The 6,000-nt window shown below is 45.2% G+C and overlaps 1 protein-coding gene across 5 annotated transcripts in view; it reads right to left on the bottom strand.

Annotated features, from left to right (window-relative positions):
- GARRE1 (granule associated Rac and RHOG effector 1) overlaps positions 1 to 6,000 on the bottom strand; it is a 118,763-nt gene that overhangs the window by 43,113 nt on the left and 69,650 nt on the right. The gene's annotated exons all lie outside the window — the stretch shown is intronic.

Here is a 6,000-nt window from a genome sequence, read left to right as displayed (position 1 = left end):
GAGTCATCTGCAATTCCAATTATGTCCATAAATGATTCAGAAGGCAAAGTAAAAACCACACAATTAAAAATCTAGGGCCGGCTCCATAGCCTGGTAGTTAAGGAAACTGAATCCCACATGGCCAACTGAGGTTCAAGTCCTGTCCCTGGTGGCTTGAAAACCACACTATGCACATGTATATGCATGCCCCAAATCCTGACAGGATGAGAAACGGAGGAGAAAGGATTGTGGTGTGACCACACCCCATTGGGGGATACTTTTTCCCTCTCCCTCTGTCTGTCTCTACCTCTCTCTGGCGAGCACAGCCATCAGGCAACTATAAGAAAGAAAAAAGAAAGTGAAACCAAATTCCTCATGGTTACTGTGGTTCAAATCTCCAGCCATCAGCCTGAAACATGCTCGGCTTGCACATGTAAGCAAGATTAGATGCAGTGTGACCAGGCTCTCTGGAGAATGCTCACTTCTCTCTTTTGTTCTTTTACTCTCATATACACAGGCACATGCTCTATCGTGAATAAAGAAAAAAGTGTTAAAAAAAAATCTGACGGGAGGGGTTGCAGATGGCATGGTGGTTGAGGGCACCAGACTCCCACATGGTCAACCGAGGTTCGAGTTCCAGATCTGGCAGCTTGCCTTCTTTCTTTCCCGCTCTCTCTCTCGATCTGTCCCTCTTGGTCAAATTAACATAAATAAATAAATAAAATAATTCTTTAAAAAATAAAAATAAAAGGGACCAGCAGTTAGCATAATGGCTATGTCACTGGACTCCCATGTAGTTGACCGCGGTTCACGTCCTCCTGGACCTGGTGGCTTAAATCTCACGTCAGGCGTGTGTATGTGCGTGCCCAAGATCCCGAGAGGAGAATGGAGGAGAAGGGATTGTGGCCATCCCCCCTGGGGGGTGATTTCTTGCTTTCTGTCTCTCTGTCTCTCTCTGTCTGTCTGGCAAGCGCACACACCCTATAGCAAAAACCTCTCCAAAAAATGAAAAATAAAAATAAAAAATTGACAGGACATCAGTTTGACTATAAGACAACATTCCACTAGAAATGGGATTAAAAGATACTGGCTATTTTAGTAACTGTGTTAACGTAGTTATTAACATAGTTGTACATCATATTTCTAGTCTTGCAAAACAAAGCTGACAGACCAGTCTTCCAGAAGGCAACAACACATACCAGACAACTGCACTCATTCACAGTAGAAACCCACAAGCCTGATAATACATATTAGTAGTTGGTTGGCTGGTAGAACAAGTAGGAGATTCATTAAAAATACTATATATACCTAATACTATCCTAAACATGGTACTAATATGTAATTGTATGTATAGTAAATATATATACTAAAAATAGTACTAATACACATTCTAAACATTTCAGATACAAAGTGCACTTATCTGTCAACCTACTGGCATCAGGTAAAACTATTCGCTGAGGGCCAGCAGGTGGCATGGTGGTTAAGGTGCTAGACTCCCACATGGCCAACTGCGGTTCAAGTCCTAGACCTGGCAGCTTGCTTTCTTACTTTCTCTCTCTGGTCAGGTTCAAAAATAATTATAATAAATAAATCATTAAAAAAAATTAAAATGGTGGGCACACGTGCATCCATGCCCAAAATCTCGAGAAGGGACTGTGGTGTGGCCGTCTCCTAAGAGGGTGGGATTTTTTAAAAAAAATACTTCTTTCTTTCTTTATTCATTCATTTCTTCATTTTAACTTGACCAGAGAGAGATACAGAGAGAGAGAGGAAAGTGAGAAAGGAAGCTACCAGATCCAGGACTTGAACCGTGGTCAGCCATGTGGGAGTGTCCAGCACCTTAACCACCATGCCACCTGCTGGTCCAAGGGTGGGACTTTTTACTTTCCCTCTCTCTGTCTCTCTGGCAAGCACATGCCCCTATGACAAAAACCTTAAAACAAAAGAAAACAAAAACCAAAACCTACTCTCTGAAATTATGGGTTGCTCCTCTTCTTTGCCTAAGCCATAGCACAATGTTTTTTTCATAGACATCTATTTTCTTTCTTCAGAAGAGAGCAAGAATTTGTCACTTGCCAAGCAACCTCAACAGACATCTTCCAGATTACTGACATTTCCCCTAATCTCTTACAGTTGTTTTGCCCACACCAAATTTGAAAATACCAAAAAAAAAAAAAAAATCTTTTTAACTCTTATGTCCCCTAATACCCAAACTTTTTCTTTTTTCAAAGAATTACTTATTGATTCATTTATTTTAATTTGACCAAAGAGAGACACATAGAGGGAGTGGGAAAGTGAGAAAGCAAGCCAACGTCAGCCATGTGGGAATGTCCAGAGCCTTAGCCACCACACCACCTGCTGGCCCCTCTTGTCTTTTATTAAAGAGGTTTCCCCCCCCCCAATAGGGCACATGTGGTGACAGAGAGACAGAAAGTGAGAAATAACCACCCCTCATGGGGGAATGGCCATACTGCAATCCCTTCTCCTCCATTCTCCTCTTGGGGTCTCGAGCACACATACACAAGTGCCTGGCGTGAGTTTTAAACCACCAAGTCTGGGACTCAAACAGTGGTTGACTAGGTGGGAGTCCAGTGATGTAACCCTTACACTATCTGCTTGTCCCAGTACTCAGTTTTTCTGTGGAAAATATTTTACATTTCATTGGCTTACGCAGTAGGTTATTTACAAAAAACTACTTTATTGAGTTCACAATTCGGCCAACTGGTAGGAACAAGCCCACTCGCTGCCAGCCCTCAGCACACTGCTTGGGAGGTGAAAGTTGAAGAACTGTTTCCAGTGCCTTTTACAAGGACTGAAAATCCAGTGTCCATGCTGTAGTCCAGCTGCTGTCCTTTGAGTAGTTCCCCAAGAGACTCAGCCTCGGACCTGTCCCCAGCAACTGCCCTTTAATATATTCTCTCCCCCCACCCACCGGTCAGAGCTGTTTCCTAATCTCTTCCATTGCTTTGCCAACACCAATTTTTTTTTTTTGGAGAGATTTTTGCTACAGGGTGCATGCACTCGCCAGAAAGACAGAGACAGAAAGCAAGAAATCATTCCCGCAGGGGGAATGGCCAGGCCACAATCTCTTCTCCTTCATTCTCCTCTAGGGACCTTGGGCACACACGCACACATGCCCGACCTGAGTTTAAGCCACCAGATCTGGGACTCGGACCACAGTCGACTACATGGGAGTCCAGTGACATAGCCATTACGCCAACTGCTGGTTCCAGCCAACACCAAATTTGACAGCACCAACTGAAACCTTTTTGTCACTTTTTTATCATGGGGCACCTTCCAGCAACACTTACTCCCTCTGAATATTTTCCTCCTGTAGAAATCATCTGGACCAAACAAAAACCCCTTAAATAAATCTCACACCAAAGTATACTCCTTCTGTAGTAAACTAACAGAGTCATTGGCTGGGTCACCACCCAGACCTCCTAGGTTTCCAATGACTCCTTCCTCAAAGGTTTTCCCCATCACTGGTCTGTGCTGGACTGGGAAGGGCAAGGGCCCCAGAGGTAGCCAACTTGGGGGTATTGGTACTTACGTTAGACCATTTGTTGCTGTATGTAGTGGCAGCCCGTGTTCAGTGAGCACCCCACATGTACTCCATCTATTCTAAAGATCTCACGTGGGTTATCTCATTTACATTTAATCTCAAACAACCCTACGAGGTCACCTGTTTAACAGATGGTAAGATCGAGGCACAGAGAGATTATGAATTTTGTCAAGGAGACACAAAATTGATGTGGCAGTCACTTGACTCAAGCATCTAGGCCCTGAGCCAGTGTGCCCCACTGCTTTAAACAGGCTCTAAGCAACTGAAAATAACTGTGGGCCAGCAGCACTGAGGTGGGGAGCGTGCCAAACTCAACCACCGCTGGTGTAGGCTGATGGTGTCCTGGAGCTCCCCACGGTGCAGACCAGGGATGAGGAGTGGAGCTGGCGCTCCAGGAACACAAAGGTTCCCTCCCCTCTGCCCCTGCATCTTGTCAGGCAAAGGGAAAGGGGGCAGGAGGAAAGGTAGAGATGCTATGCGGTATGTGCTCCAGTGTCACGTTGTTCTGACACAACCGAGGAATTCATTCTTTCAACAAATAGACAACATGCAAGTAGTATGGACAAAGCCTGGGGGTATACAGGAAAAGGAATGGGCAGTCCTGCCCTCATGAGGGTTCCATTCTAATGGGGGCAGGGGAGGTGGGAAGACCACATAGTGGTGTACACACGGTCAGGTGCTGTTGGAGAAGGAACACCCAGAGGCAGCCAGTATGCATAAGGCTCCCTGAGGAAATAAAGAGAAAGACAGTACTCCCCCTTCCCCCTTAGAAAAGGAAAAATTCTGAGAAATGGCTCTGAAGGCCTGAGGCAGAGCCTGAGGTCCACAACAGAATACTCTTCTGACAACACTGCTCACACGCCCACCCCGTAGTAGGGTGTGGGCTGGGGAGAGCCCTCCTGCTATACTGGTAGAACAGTGGAGGGGGAAAGATGCTGCGACAGGAGTAAGCAGGGCAAGAGAGCCTGGACAGTTTTCTGTCTTGTTTATTTCTTGAGAGAGAGAGAGAGAGAGAGGGAGGGAGGGCGGCACCTTCAATGGTGTCTCAAGCCTCAATCCCTCACCCGGCCTTCCCAGCCAGGCAGGACCTGGGTATGCACACCAGGTATGTACAAGTCAACACGGGAACAGAACCCCGACCTTCCACAAGGCTCCAGCTGGCTGACGCTGGACAGTCTGAAAAAGTGTTATCAGCATATTGTCTCCATCATTTATTACACGTTTGACCTTGGGTGAGTCACGTATCTAAGTTTCTTCCAAGTTCCTCCCTGTAACTAAGGAGTGATGAGATCAAGAGCTCAGTCACTGGGCACCTCATTCCGCACCCAAGAGGTGGGAAGCATCAACTCTAATTACCACTAGGACAAGATATTTGTGTTGCAAACAACTCATTAAAAGCCAATCAAACCAATGGTTAACCTGGACCTGGCAGACACCTATTTCATAGAATAGCTATTGTAAAAGTTTGCCCAGGGCAAAATATGCTACCACCACCTTATCTTGAGAGAGGACAGAGCTCAATCTCCAGCCTGCCTCTGATGACCTTTTCTCAGAGATCTCATGTCTTACCCCAGTTCTCGTTCTATAAAAGACACTCTCCCTTTAGGGGAGATGGGTCAGTCCTTTAGGGTCCTCCACACATAAATTTGGAAGAGTGCGACACCAGGGCTGTGGACAGCTATTTTTTCCTTTACATGGACAAAGTTTCTTGGAGTATAGGGTTCTGTAAAGTTGCAGAAGATTTTGTAAGCTGGGGAATGGATAAGTGGTACGGTCAAAGGCATTTAACTTTAAAATGTCAGGGAAGCTCTATCAACAACTACCATTTATCGAGTATGTTTAAACCATATCAAACACTTTACCTGCTATGAAGTGAAGCCTGCAGAGTGTGAGCAGTTTATCCATTTTATAGATGACAACGCTGAGGCTTAGAAAAATTTTTTTAAAAAAGCTTGCTTAATGTCAAGCAGGTAATAACTGATGATCTTACATCAGATCTGTTTAACTCCAAAATTTGTGTCCTGTCTACGAGGCTGCTCTGATCCCTACCATCAGTCCCGGGATGTAGCTAGAACAGAAATGAATACTAAGAAGGGAAAAGAACTCTGGATTATAAACAATATCACGCATCTGCTAAAATGGAGGGGCCAGGAGACGCATGGTTTAAGATGCTGGACTGCAGTCTGAGTCCTGGCTCTGATGGCTTGCTTTCTTCCCCACCCCCAACCCGTGAGCACACGTGTCCCACAACAAATTTAAAAAATAATAAAATCAAAAATTTTCTTTTAGAAAAATAAAAAGAGAGAGAGAGAGGGACCAGCAGATGGTGGAATGGTTACATTGCTGGACTCCCACACAGCTGACCGTGGTTCGAGTCTCACACCAGTGACTTAAATCTCATACCGGGCACATACTCATGTGTGCACAAGACCCCAAGAGGAGGGGATTGTGGCATG

This window comes from Tupaia chinensis, unplaced genomic scaffold, assembly GCF_000334495.1.
Source record: "Tupaia chinensis unplaced genomic scaffold, TupChi_1.0 Scaffold149922_1, whole genome shotgun sequence".
NCBI lineage: Eukaryota > Metazoa > Chordata > Mammalia > Scandentia > Tupaiidae > Tupaia > Tupaia belangeri.
The sequence above is the reverse complement of the archived record's forward strand: the minus strand, read 5'-3'. Positions and strand labels throughout refer to the sequence as shown.